The 18,502-nt window shown below is 35.3% G+C and overlaps 1 protein-coding gene and 1 non-coding gene across 7 annotated transcripts in view; one reads left to right on the top strand and one right to left on the bottom strand.

Moving 5' to 3' along the window:
• Positions 1-18,502, bottom strand: part of LOC115439717 (homeodomain-interacting protein kinase 2) — a 137,668-nt gene that overhangs the window by 54,258 nt on the left and 64,908 nt on the right. The window lies entirely within an intron of this gene.
• LOC115443735 lies at positions 1,062-5,854 on the top strand. Its single transcript, XR_005114074.1, has one exon. It is a non-coding gene; the product is annotated as an uncharacterized LOC115443735 (transcript).

Genomic DNA, 18,502 nt, shown 5'->3' on the forward strand with positions numbered 1-18,502 from the left:
GTCGCTGCGAGCCAGCAAATATATAGTATTTACCACAATGCTTTCAAAGTGATTAATTGCCATATCCTCATAATGTTATTGTTTCAATGGTTTATTGATCAATTTAAAATAGTAGTAGAAAGTTTCAAATTGCTTTTCTATTGCATTGATTGTATTAGAGATTATTATAGCTTATAGCCTTCCTGGATAAAAGGGTTATCCAAAACCAAAATAATTTTACAATTCGAACCAGTAGTTCCTGAAACTAGCGCGTTCAAACAAACGAACAAACTCTTTATATAATAGTATAGATATCTAAAACACCTACAAATACGTTGTCTAATTTGCTCATTGATTACAAAAACAAGGACTGTTTTATGCACTAAAACTGAGCCGTTCATTCGAACACATTCAGGTGGAAGCGATGGAATTTGCATATTAATATAGTGTAGAGGAGTGCATCTTCGCAGGAGCATCAAAAGATTAAACGGCAGACCTAGTTTTCAGTAGAACCAGCGGGGCGGACCGAAACGAAACATGTATTGTGAAAGTGTGCGACGCAACGTACAATGTTGGCAACGCATATCAAAGTTTGGCAGGCGCCGGCGCACTTTCGAAACGCCCCACATATCTGCGTCATGGCTGAGCCACGGTGTCGCTATAGGCGGTAAGCGAGCCATGCGTACAACAGGCATCCGTATACAGAATGTCAACCGAACTGGTTTCTGATATTAAACACACGACACATACATAAAAAAAAAATACTTCGTTTTTATAGCACGTATCTAAAAGATCAAAATGTCAGCACGTCAGTTTGTGGTGTCAGCGGACAGCGGGATGTTGGCCCAAAGTCAGTAGTCGGAATAAGGGCGTTTTGCCAAACGAATGAATAATCTGTTATCCATGTTTGAACTTCACTACCAACTTTATCTATGGTAACGTCGGATAAAGTTTGGCAAACGTCGGTGGACATTCAAAATAGTTTACATGTTTTCGTCGCTGGCGAAGCGATGCGAGACTTTAAGCGATTAACGGTCAGCAGTGGAAGTGCGTCGTTAATTACGAGTATAAATCTGTGGTAAAGCACTGCTCGGTTTTGTTATACTCAAAATGAGCATCAAATAGGTACTTTAGATCCTCTATTTATCGATATCGAAATTATAGAATACGGGTCGCAAACACATAATGCCTTCAAAATTGATTTCTGAATCTTCTCATCTCAAATTGTTTGCACTAGTTTGAAAATACTAACAAATAATATTTGAAGCAGATCAGTTTCTGTACATACTCATACAGACATTATAACGAAACGAAAACAAAACATTCATACAACAATAAATTCAACATTACCTCATTCGATAGCCATAAAACTCGTCGTAAAGAGCGAAACATTCGGAATCGATGAGGATCATGATGAATTTATGTTTATCTTTACCAATCCACCAGGCGATAATGAAACTAAAAGAGATTACATCCCTGTACGAACATTTGAATCGGGATGAGCCGACCCTGTTCATTTCGCGCGAGGACACGATTGCTACGTAACATCGTTTGCCCGCAAATGGAATACATCGGAGCGTGTAATTCACGTTAGATTCACACGTGGCGAATATTAATCGAAATGAAATTTGATGATTTGCTTCCGATAGCAATAAAGGAAATTGATGTCGCTCGGATTCCATTCCAAACAGGCAATACGTACAAAAATAACCATAACATTTTGATAAGAGACAGTGTCAGCCCGTGTATGTGTTTTATCTAACATAATTAAACTGAGAATTACGTTACTTGTAGAATTTATGATCCGCAAGGTCGTAAAGCATGTGAACAACGTTAGAAACAGTCATTTTACCACCTATTATTGCTGTTACATCTAGAAATACTGCGATAATTACATAATCTATGCTATCGCTTTCTTTTCGCACAAACAATAATACGTACCAAGATAACTTGATCGATGAAAGTTTCTCATATTAGAAACTATGGCCCGAAATTTTCCTATCAGAAATGACATCGATAATTTTGCAAGCAATATGGACGAGTTGTTTTTTTTTTTTTTTGGCTTTTGGCTTCCGGTCTTTGAGACGTAAACACTATAGTGTCGGTGCTCCGTAAAGTTTTCAAAAAAAATATGCATTTTTGTGACAGTTAACACAAACGAATCACATTTAAAGAAGAAATAAGTGAAGTGAGAAAGTTAACAATAACAACTATCACATATTGTTCGGTTTTTATGAAGAAAATTGAAGAATAAAATACATAAAAATTTCGAGGTTAGAATTATTATCAATAGACAATATAGACTACATACAGCAGTAGTGCCAACACATAAAACTGTCAGTCAGTGACATTAGTCACCTCAGTGTTGCCAGCAAAAAAAAAAAAAAAAAAAAATATCCTTTATACGCAAAAATAAAAATGGAAGGTCAATTTCAATTACTATTCGATAAACTGAAAATTGAAATGGAAAAACAATCAGAGGAGTTGAGTAATAAAATAATGGAAAAAATGGAGGAGAAATTAAAACCTGTCATAGACGAAAATAAAAATTTAAAACTTAAAGTTGAAAACTTGGAGAAAAAAGTCGAATATCTGGAAAGAGAGAAGAAAAGCAACAATATAATCATTCATGGACTATTAGAAGATGAAAAGTATACATCAGAGTTACTTGAAAAGATAAAAAAACTGTTTTTAACCGAATTAAATATCTCAATAGAAGGATTCGACGTAAATAAAATCTACCGCATAGGAAAACCAAACAAGGGTGAGAAACCAAGACCTACGCTTCTAGGCTTGAATAGTGGATGGAAAAGAAGTGAGATAATGAAAAACAAGAAGAAACTTAAAGAAATATATATAACGGAAGATTATTCAAAGGAAACTATAGAAAAAGGAAAGCACTACAACCTAAGCTCATAGAAGAAAGGAAAAAAGGAAAATTTGCATATATAAAGTACGATAAACTCGTCATCAAAGAAAAGACTTCTGCAAATGATAAAAGAAAGCGAGGAACTTCTACTTCTCCCCAAGCTGAGACACAACCAAGAAAACAGCAGGCAATAAACGGACCCAAAAATAATAGGATAAACGCATTTGACGTGATGAGAGGGCGATCTAACTCCCTCTCAAGTATCATAGCAGAGGTAAAACAATAGCAATTAAACAAACACGATCGGAAACGGAACCCAAATGCAAATCAAAATATTAAAGTAAACAAAAACACATACACACCCCCAAGCCGACTGGTCCTCGTGGGGGATGAAGACCACGACCCTCTAATGATTAATAAATCCACGTCAGACATAAACATAGCCACTTTCAATGTGAGAACACTAAGAACTCCAGAAAAGCTTCATGAACTTGAACTAGCCATAGCAAACATAAAATGGGATATAATAGGAATCAGTGAGATGAGAAGATATGGGGAAGGAATTGAAGATCATGGGAATTACATCCTACATTACAAAGGCGAGACCCAAGGTCTATATGGTGTTGGTTTTCTCATAAAAAAAAGGCTTGCTCACAGAATCGAAGAAATAAAAGGCATATCGCAGAGAATATCAGTTCTAAACATTGCACTGCCATTAAATAAAAACGAAAAATGGACGATAATACAAGCATACTCCCCAATAGAATCAACCAGAAAAGAAGATGAAAAAGAAATCGAAAAATTTTACGAAGACCTACAAACAACGATTCAAAACGCTCATAAAAATATTATTGTAATGGGTGACTTTAATGGGCAGATCGGATCGTGTAAGAGCATTGATGAAAAACATACGGTAGGAAAATACGGATCTGGTAAAAGAAGCAAAAACGGAGATAGACTGATCACTTTCGTTTTAGAAAATAAATTACGTGTTCTCAATAAATTCTATAAGAAAAAAGAAACAAAAAGATGGACATGGCATTCGCCAGGTGGACTATACAAAAACGAAATTGACTTCATCATGTCCAACAAGCCCAGGATCTTCAAAGACGTATCGGTTATTCACAACTTAAATTTTGATTCGGACCACAAAATGATTCGCGCACGGCTAACAAGTACACCTATAAAGAATACAAGGAAATTTCATGAAAGAAAAACAGGTATAGTATGCACAGGCAACAGTGATCAACTGATAACTAACCTACATGCTATAATAAGAAATAATGATAAAGAAGCTACAGAACCAATTCAAGCAAGGTATGACAAATTCATAAACTTGTTAGCAACAGAAACTAAAAAAATAAACATAGAGAAGAATAAGATGATTTCAGAGGAAACTTATCAGTTGCTAGAACAAAGGAAAAAACTAATAAAAAGAAAGGAAACTAAAGATTACCGCTCTAAAATATCTGCAATCAGCAAAAAGATTAACGAAAATATAAGGAAAGATAGAAAAATAAGAAGGCAAGAAACGTTGAGAAAACACATTGAAAGAACCGGTGGAATAAAAAAGGCTTTAAAGGAATTAAACATAAAAAAAGACTGGATGCTACAAGCTAAGAATCAAGATGGAAAGTATACAAATAAAAGACAAGAGATAATAAAGATAGCTACAGACTACTACCAAAACCTGTACCAGAGCAACAAACCCAAGTTAAAGACCTGCCAAAGTATTGTTAAGGGGAATGAGCTACCAGAAGTACCAAGAATATTACTAAGTGAAACAGTACGAGCAATCAATAGCCAAAAAAGAGGTAAGACTCCAGGAACAGACCAGATAACGAACGAAATACTAATGACAACCGTACCGGCGATTGCTCCTACACTAACAAACCTATTCAATGACATTATAGATACTGAAAGTATACCGACTGACTGGACTACTTCCACAGTAATACTGATACATAAAAAAGGAGATAAAGGTGAAATAGGTAATTATAGACCAATCAGTCTGATGTCAAACATTTATAAAGTTTTTTCAAAAATAATTCTGTCACGGATCACACCAACACTAGACTTCAATCAACCAAGAGAGCAAGCTGGCTTCCGAAGTCAATATTCAACTGTAGATCATATACATGTACTGAGGCAAGTTATACAAAAGTATAAAGAATACAATAAAATATATTACCTAGGATTCGTGGACTACAATAAGGCGTTTGACTCATTGGAACATGATTCTATCTGGGAAGCATTACAAATACAGGGAATACAAGGAAAGTATATACAAATACTAAAAAAGATATATTCGAACAGCAAAGCACGAGTAAGGTTGGAAACAACAGGAGAAGAGTTCCCAATAGAGAGAGGTGTTCGGCAAGGAGACCCCGTCTCACCCAAACTCTTTTCGGCAACCCTAGAGATGGTATTTAGAAATCTGGAGTGGGATAATTATGGAATTAATATAAACGGCGAAACTTTAAACCACCTCCGATTTGCAGACGACCTGATCCTATTTTCTGAATGTCCAAAAGACTTGAGCACATGCTTCAAGAATTATCGGAGGAAAGCAAGAAGGTAGGACTTTCAATGAACACAGATAAAACTAAAGTTATGACTAACGGCTCACAAGCTTACAATATAAGAGTAAATATGAATCAAATAGACTATGTAGAAGAATATATTTACCTTGGACAGTTAATAGCACCAAATGATACTATGCAAAAGGAAATTGATAGAAGGATAACTAATACTTGGAAAAGATATTGGTCTCTAAGTGAGATCATGAAGAATCAAGACATGCCACTAAAAGAGAAAAGGAAAGTATATGACACGTGCATTTTACCCTGCTTAACATATGGATGCCAAACGTGGGCATTAACGGAAAAACAAACAAGAAAAATTAATGTATGCCAAAACGGAATAGAGAGAAGTGTAATTGGAGTAAAAAGACGGGATAGGGTAAGACTACAAAATATTAAACAACTAACTAAATTTAAAGATGCAGGAAAATATGTAAGAAATTGAAATGGAAATGGGCAGGTCATATGTTAAGAGATAGAAATGGGAAATGGACAAAAACAATAAGTGAATGGTACCCGAGGGATGGGAAAAGGAGCAAAGGTCGACAATCAAGACGCTGGGAAGACGACTTAAAAGGAACTGGAGGACCATTGTGGATGAGAGTTGCGAGGGATAGGGATACGTGGAAATTACTAGAGGAGGCCTATGTCGAAAGACAAACTGAGGAAAAACATACCGATTAAAAATTATAATACTTAAGAATTAATTGTTACTCAGAAATAAAGGCTTATTTTATTTTATTTATTTATTTTTATGGACGAGTTGTTTAATATCAGCAAAGGGGAACGCCGTAGCCTGTGTGAATGAGTAGAAAAGCGTGTTTATGTGAGGAGAAGCCCTGCGCGATGCCCGTATGTAATTACTGGGCGGCGGCGCCGGCGCGAGATTGCCTGCCAATTGAGTTATGTAGCCAGGTTGTAGGGAAACGCGCCCGCACGCCGCTTATACTACAATATACTTATATCAGCCATTTCAACGTATCTAATGTGTTCGCAACCGAATAGAATGGATAGTGACAGATCATTAGAGACTTTACAATTTGAGACCTTAATGTTATGGTGATAATTCAGGACATGTATTTTTTAAATTAATGTACTATTACGCTATGGGCCATTTCAAACCCGACAATTAATAAATTAGACATAAAACTAGATATCGTATGCATCTGATAACCCTTCGTTAAGACAAAGTTGATAGCTGACTTTTATGTTTCGTCCTCAGGAACAATGTAGCATGCGATTATTGAAAAAAAAAAAATCGTTTTGTAATTCCTGAGACTAGCGCGTTCAAACAAACCAGCTCATTTTTATATTTAGTAAAGATTAAAGAGTAGCATTTACTTTTAAAATTTGAAAAACGAGCGCTTAATATAATATAAATAATAACTACTTTAGGTATGAATGTCATGACGTAAATGTAAAAATAGAAGTTCGCCTCCTATACATTTTATATGTAGTTTTAGTACATTTTTGGTAAATATATTTGACTAAGTATACAGCAGCAGTAAAAATATGTGCACTATGTAAAAATTCCGCAATATTATCGCATCCGACAGACTGTATTTTACGACACTGATCGTAATATAAGAATATTGCGTTCAAACATTTTGATATATCATCACATTCGTATACGTTATCTGTGAAATATAAAGCATAAACGTGTCTAGTTCTCGTTGCTTTAATTTATAGGCCAATACTCTTGTTTTTAGCTCGAATACGCCTATTTTATAAGCTCAAGAAAGAGCGATATCCACAACAAATGTGATTATTATTGTAGTTTATTCTATTCAAGTAGATTTTTCTTGGAGAACATTTTTGCTTTGCAGACTGAAGAAGCGGAACGTGTCTATCTTTTACCTAAACACTCGGTTGCATCTGGCACTTGCGCAACGTAATCTCGAGTTATTATACACAATCGTACTTGGGTGTAACTAACTGCGAAACGTAAAATATGAACTGAGCCGAAAGTCGTAAAAACTATCGTGGTACAAAAATAAAACATCGCCGCCGAAATTCAATTTCATTATGTTTTCTCCGTGCGTTACTGTTAAATACGATGGAGGGTTTTATTTTATGACCCGCTAACTGTTATTTATGGCCATAATATTAGAACTGCTATATTCAAAAATAAAATCGTATTCATTAATATTTTACAGATAAAAACAATATACAAGGGATTTTATCTAGTAGTCCACCGACAGCTCACAAAGCTCGCACGCGAATTCTCGTCCTAATTACGGTCAGAATAGTAAAGTACGCCGGAGTACACGAACCATGTTGTATAATTGTGGGTGATCCGGCTCAGTTCCGTGACTGCAGTCATTGTTGCTAATTCGGCGCGATGAGTTTTCGGACGCACTGCCGCCACTCGGCCGCACCGCCGCGCTGTATGCGTGCGAGGAAATTGGACTAGATTAACTCCGAGAGCCTTGCGAAACGCGGCTACGTCACTCCGTAATCATTGTATGAATTGGTCTAAATGATAGTTTTTGAGTGGTGCCTGGGCCCTTATTCTGTATGATAGTGTAACCGCGTAACGCGGCCGTGTCATGTTATCTTCGAGAAATGTGCGTGGAATGGTATTCTGTAAGCCAAATTTCTATAGTACAAAACATGATGGGTTGTGTTACGTGCATGTTACGCACTGTCAAACTAACCTGCGGGATAGAGAATAAGGCCCCTGAACTGTCATGTAAATTTCAGCAATTTGGATTGAATAAGACAAAGCAACGCAACTAGACATTATTTATATCGCGGTTTTTTTGTTAGCCTCAAACACTTAACGAATCCGTAAGATTCCGGATTGTTTAAAATAAATTAAAATATAAATCAACCACACAACTTTGACAAAAGCAATCGGGCGTGACATTGGCACGAACTTATTAAAAGGCTGCATAGTGAATAGGTCAAGTATTTCACCGCGTTAATTAGTTTTTTGTGTTGTGATTAGCAAATAAGAGAACCAAGGTGATGAGGCGAGTACCTGCATTAAACCATAAATACCCATTGTCACAAATAAAGATTTTAGAAATACATTAAATTTAGGATTCTTATTAGTATAAAAAATATGTTTACCGTATTATTGGAACTAGATGGAAAAGCATGAATAGTTTGAACAGAAAAACAAAATTGTTGAATGTCACGAGCAAACCGAATGATATTTTGTTTACCGTGACGCGTTTTGGAAATCTTGAACAAACACACAAACGTGTACACGGTGGTCTGTATCAATATGTACACGCTATCATGAGCCAACAACGGAGACGGGAATTTGGGAAATATACCTTTTTAACTTTCCTCAAATTGGTTTTAAGGTATATATAATATTAATAATTGAAGTTAGCTTACTTATATGAATGTCACAGAACGTCTCTTTTACCATAATTATGTGAACCATTATAATATAAGAATAACATTTTTCATATACAAACATTACGTAAGATTATGTTGTGTTGTGCTCATATATCAAACGAAAAACACTCTAATTGTACTCGTGAATGAATCTTATGTTTAGTACTTCCCATACAAGTACAGTAAGTGAACGTTACCTTGTTTATTTGGGACGGCCAGCAGGTTATTTGTGTCGTGCTAAATATTTCCACTGTAATGTACGACGGTGCAACCAATTACATGTTACGCTTTTTGCGATTGCGACATATTAAAATGTCCGTGCGACTAAATAAATTTAGCCGACTGGAATATATGACAACCGAAAAGCGATCATGAAACAATGTGAAATAAAATTTATATTTCATTGTAACGTTTTTGTTGGTGTACTAGTGCTTATTTCGCTTGAGACGGATCTAAAAGTAGAAGGTATTTAACACTAACCTGCATACTCTATAACGATATAATAAAATTGCAACGAAAAATATCAGACCAACACACATACATTCATATAACGCAAACATGGACACGAAATAAGAGCACAAATATTTGTTTCATAACATGTATATCGCAATATGCGTTTGTGTGGTAGCTGATGAGCCCAAATTACTGGAACCGATGGAGCGACGGCGCGTTGTGCAATTTTCATCGCGATAACAATGTACACAATCAACGTGCCAATGCAAAAAGTTCACCGCGACAGTGCGCGCGAGATGGAATTTCGGTCTACGTATATTAGTACGAATGACAATCCAATTTCGCTTTTCAATTCTTATTTTCATAATCTATATTACCTGGACATATATAAATTAATATTGTTCTATTAGAAATGTTTTATCGTATCGAATATAAGAGGTAGTTGCCAGTTCTCTTTAGTCTCAATAATATTTTCGCACTGGGCCGAGAATCAGGGCTCTAATTAAAGTATAGTTTTTGTTCACACTATATTTTTACTTTATTGAGATACCATAATTAAATGTTTATAACACTCGATAACTTGTTGAGTTTCTCGACATCGATCTTCGGAGTATACATTGGCTATAAAGCCAACAAAGACTGTCTTGTTTGGCTAATTCGATCTCAGAAGAGAGGGAGGGATCAAACCTCACCTGCCTCTATACCTGTAAGAATTTGCGCAAGTACTTGGCCGCGGGAACGATGAACTAAATTAAACATCGCGCTCTCTACTCCTACCGCTCCGCGAATAAACGCAAAATGCCGGGAGCGTGCGTTTGATGTCCGCACGTGTGCAAATATCTGCCGATGATTAATTGAAACGATGCTTTTATTAACTTTCCAAGTACACATTGTTTTAGATACTTATACATTTCCAGATGATATAGTCACAACCACAATATCTCGCTATTAACGTTGAAGATACTTCCGATGATGATTTTATTTCGAAATAGCGATTTTATTCACTAATAGGAAGCTACATTACTCCTGAGTGCTATAGATTTTTTATCCCGTGAAAATATTTTCTCCGGATAAACCAATTTCACTCGAGCGGAGCCCCAAGCAATAGCTAGTACTATATTATGCTACAAAACATGGGATATGCACTGGGCGTGAGAGGTGACAATACTATGCTTGTGTACATAAATCACATCAGATTAGCCGCGTTAATTAATCATGTATTTATTATGTGATGCGCGGAAGTAACACACCTGCTCTATTACCTCACCTCACCTGTTCTATCGGCGATTTGTCCGTGAAACGAGAGGTTGCGGGAATAATCCTAAGATCAGCATTCAGCATAATGTTTCTGTGGTCCGCATAAATTTGAGGTGTAACAACACCACAAAACCTCATGATGCAGCTTTTATACACCAATAACGTAATGACAATCATAATGAGTTCACGGCTGTGTTACAAATTAATAATTATATGACTGCTAAGTGTTGCTCCCTTATTTAAGATACGAATTTTCGTAGCTATAAAGACTTTCTACTTACGAAAATTAACGCTAAAAGCATACAATTTATTAAAATATACCGAAACGACAATACACTTCGAAAGTAAAAGTTTATATACACCATAAACGAAAGTTTCGAAGTGAATAAACCGAAGGGGCTTCTCTCAGCGGCCATGTCGAAACGACTGTGCAAAAATAACAGAAAATTTTACAAGGGTAAAGTACAGAATTTCTCCTCAAAATAACATTACAAAAGGCATTAAAAAGTTATGGAACTTGGTGGAATTCCAGCACGGAATTGTTAAAAATACACCGGAGACGTAAAATGTACAACGTGCTAGTAAACGTAACAGTTTATTTTAAAAAATTGCCAGATTTTAGACTGTTTCAAAGTGGCGTAATTATTTGTGATGAAGCAATTTCATTTTTATGTTCATTGCATAAGTTACAAACTCGTACCAGACTTCTATTTTACCTAATATCGGTGTGCTCAGTTTTAATAATACGTTTCAATTGATATAACGAAATAAAGACATGTAAATAAATATATTTACCGTTCAAAAATACCTTCTCCGCAAATCAACAAGCAGAACGAGCGACAGAAAACCAATAATTCGCAGTCAGACGAGCGATCAATCCAATTTACATTGGATTATTGTAAGAAAGTAATTGTCATGTTTATTTTATTGATAATACAGTGGAGATTCGATTTTCCGGACCTAATTATGCGAATTCGTTAGTAACCGAATCGCTAGCCGTGAGCAAACATCTTTGTAGTCTAATGAAACTTCGTTACGTAAACTCAAAAACTACTAAGTCGATTTTGAAAATTATTTCACTAAAGTCATCGGGTCCTATTCTTTATACAGGCGTTCTAATCGAAGGACAGTTTTGATAGCAGTACCGATAAAAGCTCTGAAAAATCCCCTATTTACCTAAACCATCTATGAAAGTTGTCCTTCGATTACAACGCCCGTAATTGCAAAAAGATTTGCCCCCGTAGACGGAATAAGGCCCGCTGACCTTAATTAGAAGCTACTTTATCCTCTAGTGCTATTGATTACTTTATCCTGCAAATAGTAATTAACGTGGACAGAGCGAGTAAATGTTAGTTTAGTAATAATTCAAAAGTACAAAAATAGTTTTTCTATTATTCAGATACTATATTAAATAATCCGGATTTTCGATTATCCGAATGCCTTACAACAGTCTCTCCTGTATTATAGCTGTTTTGATGGCATAACGACATATTTTATGGCGCCAAAGTATCAATGTTTATAAATATTATTACTCCACAAATTATGCTGTATTCTCGTTTAGGACTCAATACATTTAATATTATAGTTTTTTGTACACAGATTTACATTTAATTTTAGTATTTAAATACATTTGAATATGGAAATATTTATATGTTTGAAATCTTTATAAACTCGTTTTGAAATTCTGCTCTGTACATATTCGCCTACAAACAAATCAAATATAGATCTAAGACCCCAAGTCTCTTTGCTAAAAATTTGCATACGTGTAACTTCAGCAAAGTCAGACACAAAAGAGAGTTCACGTATTAATATAGCACACCGTCAAACAATGGTTCTAATTCGTTTATCTTTAACATAAATCTCTCACAATTTCCATTTGAGTGGTATCGCGCCGATCTAAACTGTTCGCGGATGCTGTATCTCAGTTGGATGTAATAGGAAAAGACGGGCCGCTCTTAGCGTATTGTGAAACATGTATTGGGGGTATTCATAAAATTATGATGGTGCGACGACCTATGGAAGGTAATAAATTAACGATACGGGGGCTTGGCAACTTACATATACCTATAGCAAAGTTTAAGCTGATCATGTTTGACTTTACGATTTGAAAGGTAATGTGTTTTTTTTATTATTCTTTAATATCGTCTATGTACTCATGAATCAAATGTTTAAATTCATCTGATTACTTCAAACTGTTTCAAGTTACTTTATAGTAATAAGTAACATAATATAGAATAAGCATTTTCATATTGCATTGAACAGTACTACAAATTTATATATATATATATATATATTATAATACATGTATGTGATCGATTTTCTCAAAATCTACTGAACGGATTTTATACGGTTTTTTCCTAAAAATAGTGCAATTCTTAAGGAAGGTTTAGGTTAATAGTATATTACTGTTTTATGTAAATTGACTGAAATATAACGATTACTGTTGAAGAGGTAGCGTGGTTGTAAAATCCGTGGGAAGGCATTTACTCGGGAAAAACTTTGTGACACACTGATTTACACACGGGCCAGGTCGCGGGCACAGCCTGTATGTACAAAAACATACGGGGCAAATATTTTATTATTTTCTATATTAACAACACGACAGTAAATATTGTACCGTACGGCTCGCCTAATGTCATAGAAAGCAGTTCGACCTCTGAACCTATATTAATATATAACGATATTACATTTACCGTTATAAGGAGGAAGGAGAATTTACATCGGCCATGTGAACAATTACCTGGTTAATCTCGATCTCCATATATCATGTTATTTATAACTGATCTATATCAATCCATTTGTTAACAGTATTGGCCTAAAACAACCCTTTGTATTATTGGTTTTACTAGCTTCGTTGATATAACGGCCAGATTTGGCACTCTAGATAAAAATTGGACGAAACTAGCTCAAGGGTGTAGTTATAGAACCTCCATTTATGTAGTTGCAGGGACATGATATTGATATACGCTATTGTTATCTCTACAATAACTTAGTTTCCCCAAAGGATACTGCGGTATATTATCTATAGATATTTCGTAACAAAAACCTAAACCGCGTGCGTACATTGTTTACATAATTCATTATCTAGTTGGGCCACCGCAATCGGCGGCAGCTGGTATGCATGAAGATACGGGAATCGATAAAGTGCCATTGGTTGTATACATTTACCGACCAGTTGAAATAGACGAAATGTTAGATGCATTTTTGTCTAGAGCGAATACAAAAGTTTTAAATATACTAATATAGTAAATTGATGATAAAATACTAAATGCTCTTTCTTTAAAACTTATCTGAGTATCAACGAAACTTTACTTACTGCGTTATTTAAAAATTTAACTATATCTTTACTATTCCTCTCCTAAATTTTCCCAAGAATCTAAGTTTAACACATTATCGAGTACCGAACAATGGTCTATCTTCCTACTTAATATTCTTCACACCAGGCGATCCTTGTCATTTGCTCCAATATCTTCCTTAATATCAAGCCTTTCATGTTAAACGAATCTTATCCTAGCATCGATCAGACCCAAGCATTCGTACGATCCTCTAGGATTTTCGGATATCTCTCGTAGGTAAAAACGGTGTGTAAATTCGATCCAGCAATTGATTACACAACTGTACGGTAAGATTCAATATCGATTACTCAAGTCGAAGGAACGACATTCGAATTGTAGAGTGACAGACGTAAAAATGCCGTCCGCGGTGATTCGTAACAGATTTCGCGAGACGAATTAGATAACGCCCCTAGTGCACGTAAAAAAATATGGATTTAACTTAAAGGAAACCTGCTTAACGACAATTGTTAAATAAACTCGTAATTCATAGTTTTGATAATAAATAATTCAATAATTTCTTTTGTAAACATAATATAAGATTTTGGGATTTTGTTTCCTGTATTATTGTTCCAATAACAGACTACTTTCTTTCTATAAAAACACAGGTAAAGTTTCTATACATTTACAAGTCATTCATATATCTCGAATTTTAACACATACATAATACCAGTACTATAATCACTATAAAATCGACATTAGCATCAATTCTACCAAAATATTGTGACCTGTATAAAACTTACGTTACAATGGAGAATTTAAAACAAAAGCGAAGTGGCATCTTGAAATATCCCTACAGTAAACGCGATTTGTTAAGGCAATAGAAACCCATGTGCGCTAATTAATTGAATTCGCCCAACAATAGGTTGTTAGATTCAATTATGTAAATTAGAGACACGCTCCTATCACATAAACAGATTCAATCAATAAGTTATCAACGTCAATTTGAGGGTTTGAATGGACGGAAAATAAGACTTCTCAGCGCGTTATTGATTCTTTCCAGTGTTCGCTGTGTATTATTAGAAAATACGTTTGAATAATTAAATACACATCAAAAGTAATTATGTGTTACGTTAGCCGTTTTTGTCAATATACTAGATTTTTTATTTATTCATGGGAATTTGTGTTATTAAAATGTTCGTGGGTAGTTTATCGCGGTACGTTGTATCTGGCCACATCGTTTAATTCACAGATACTTAGCAGTCATATATATATCCTCCATGATATATATATCCTCTATTAATTAAGTCTTCTTTTGCATATTTTCACTTCCCAATCAATCTGTCGCCTACACTCTAATTTACTGTGATTTTTTCCATTATATCGCCAATATATTTCGAAACCGTTCTCAGCTTGTTTATTAACAAAATAGTAATTTTCCACACGTGCGGAGGGCCGCCCACGTCCTCGCAGCCGTGTCACGATTCCATCTATTTTGATTAATTAACGTCCACCGACAAAATATCAACGTCAGGCCGTTGGGCAACATTGTATTTCAAAAGGTCAGTTTTCATTCTGGCAACACGTACTGCGCAAGAGTATTACTTGCTGTATGTGACACCATACATGAGATCTTTAATGTGGCACAATTCGCTATGTAATCTTGTGAAATTAATCAGTAAATATTAGAATTAATCAGAATTAAGTCATACCTAAAAATAAATAGGGAGAAAATGTCAGATGACGACACGCTTTGGTGGGCGGAGGCTTGTGCTGGTCACGTTTCTACGGTCATCCATATTTTAATTATTAATAGAAATCTAATTATAAATTTTTAGCGATAGTTTCAGTACTTAAAAGCTGACAAAAATTATTTGATCATCATCGTAGTCTTAAAACTATATTTAATAATAACATAAAGCTTTACTATACATAATGGACCACGGAAAAACCGCCAAAATTAAAACCGACTACTAAAAATATACGTTCAAAACTCGCTTAATCTGACTTTACCCATTGCAAAAACATAATTCACAAGTCACAATAAATAACCGTCAATGCCATTTGGGAAAGCGCTACTGAACTTGTTTAAAAAAAAAAGCACCGAAATGCATATCATAGATTTAAAATTCATTTTAACAGTTTAATAAACAAAACGCCACAGTAACCGAATCACGTTTTGGATCGGTACCAAGTTTTTAACTGGAATGGCAAAAAACACATCACGGCCAAAATGTGAGCCGCGATGATAAAAACCCCGGTGGAAATTGTGTTATTCAATCTTTTAAGTTTGTTTGCGTGAAATTGATTCTACGGGAAGTGCTAATGCAACTTCTCTGTTAGTTGAAATGATAAAACATGACATTGCCGTCGGAAACCAAATCAAACATTTTCCCTATAATATTAAAGCAAAAATCCAATACAATAGAACCAATTGAGTTTTCTACGGCGGGCGCATAGAAAATGCGTCCCTAATTATTTGTCGTGGTTAATGAACGAATCGCGGAATTGATGCAATTCCTGTTGTATGGCATGTTTCCAAAACTAATTTGAAACATTATTATACGGATTACCTAATCGATTTAATATTCCCTAACGGAGATAAACTTAGCAACACAATTATTTGTATATTATGTATTAACGATGTGTTTGGATTGACCATCTATATCTCTGGTTCTAACTGCAGACGCTTGTATATGAAGATGTGTATCTGAATGACGCAAATTCTAATATAAAAAGTTACATGTGATATGAGAGTGTTTATGCCACATTCCCGCGGCCTCCCGCGCACTTTCCAAAATAAAAGTTGCCTAAATGTTAAAACAGAATGGTTTTATTTCAGTTTGGACACGGACTACCGGCTTGTTACGTTGTTTGACACGATGTACGATGTTCATTGGTATTACGATGCAAAAATAACAGAAACATTTCTCTCGACATCTCTATAATTGCTCGCTAACGTATTCTTTTCTTAATTTTTAATGATAAACAATAATTTTAAAAGAAAACTACATATTGATAGAATAACGAAACTAGCGCAATAATTTCAAACACAAAATGAATTTATAATCATTACCAACAGTCGTTAACTCATTTAACTAACTAGTAACTTCGCTTGTACTAAACGAACCAGTTCGAATCCAACAGTGACCCCGAGCCGGGCAACTTAATAGCTATCCCCGTTATCAATCATCATCCAGAGGCCGTCGGGTTTATCGTGCGGAATGGGCTCGGGATTAATTGGGAACCGGATAACAAAGAGATAATTATAAACTGCTTAACCACCCCCAGACAATTCGTTACGTTCGGATGTTCTATAAGCGAGATGGCCGGGACTCGAGTGAAGATAGGTCCAGGACGGCGCGCAATAAATATTGAACCTTTGTTGTGAAATGTCGATGGAAATGTATGGATTTCAATTTCCAATATTATATTTTCGTATGGAGTATTTTATTCTGGAAACTGATTGTATTGGCCGGGAATCATAATTAAATTGAATCGATATTTTAAGGTACGCGGTGATGAAGTTGTGTTGTGAGCGAGGTACGCCTGTCATTCTGAGGAGGATTGATCCTCGATTTTAGTAAAGTGATATTAAATTTTCTCCTCAGTATCACTATGAATATTGGGATCGTGCCCAATAAACGGCAACTAGCTTACTTCCACCACGTGGGACATCACATAGCTATAGAAATATGGATGCGATACATCTCTATCTGCTCCTCATAAGGGCAAGCGTGTGATGTTTAGTTAAAATTACTTTGTGATACAGCCGATACCATACAATTGCAACTACATTCAAATAGATTAGTACTTAAACATCCAATAGGTAATTATCGACATAAACGCACTGCAATTAAGTTCAAATAGTGTTACAATGCACATTAATTACCATCTAAAACGAGAACATTACGATGCGCACATGTATCGATAGACATTATCTCGCGTCCGTCGAGTCAACATCGTATGTTGTTTACGAACAAACGGTACAATAAAATCAAGTAGAACGTATTCATTATGACCACCTGAACTATGCCTATTGTCTTTGAACGCCAATTATCAACTCTATAATATGATATACATTCCATTGTCATCTCTACATATGTAGAGTTAAAGACGAGGTTGCTATAAAACATGTTTGCATTAGGAGCTAAGAAGTTATCTATGCGGATAATAATAATAAATTATAATATATAGATTCAATATGTCAACCACTAAAAAATAGACTCAAGAAACTATGTAAATTTACAAATTCATTGTATACATAATTTTTTATCACTTATTATCTTAATATAAGCCAGAATCAAACTCATGTCTGTATTGTCAATCTAAAACAACTTCACGTACAATAGGAATTAACTTGCAAATAAAAAAGCCTATTGTGGTCGCAACGCTTACTCATTGAAACAATCAAATGGGTCAATATCCAAGAAACGTCATTGTTCTAAGGTACACTATGCACTGACACAGTCAGTTTGCACACACGGCACAAAAATAAATCCTCACTTAATAAATCTAAGAAAAAGAACTCATTAAGAACAGCCAATTAAGAACGTTACTAGGATACAGAGAGCACACCATTGTTCCGACGGACGGTTAATTACGAGAAAAAAAAACGAAAACAATGGCCGTAAGGATGTGAGATGGAACGGCAGCGTTATTTGTGAAGCAAGCTGTAGGTAAACGTATGCACTGTGTGCGCCAAGGTTTCCCAAAGCGGGACCGACGGACCTTCAATA

Source organism: Manduca sexta, chromosome 7 (genome assembly GCF_014839805.1).
Source record: "Manduca sexta isolate Smith_Timp_Sample1 chromosome 7, JHU_Msex_v1.0, whole genome shotgun sequence".
Lineage (NCBI taxonomy): Eukaryota > Metazoa > Arthropoda > Insecta > Lepidoptera > Sphingidae > Manduca > Manduca sexta.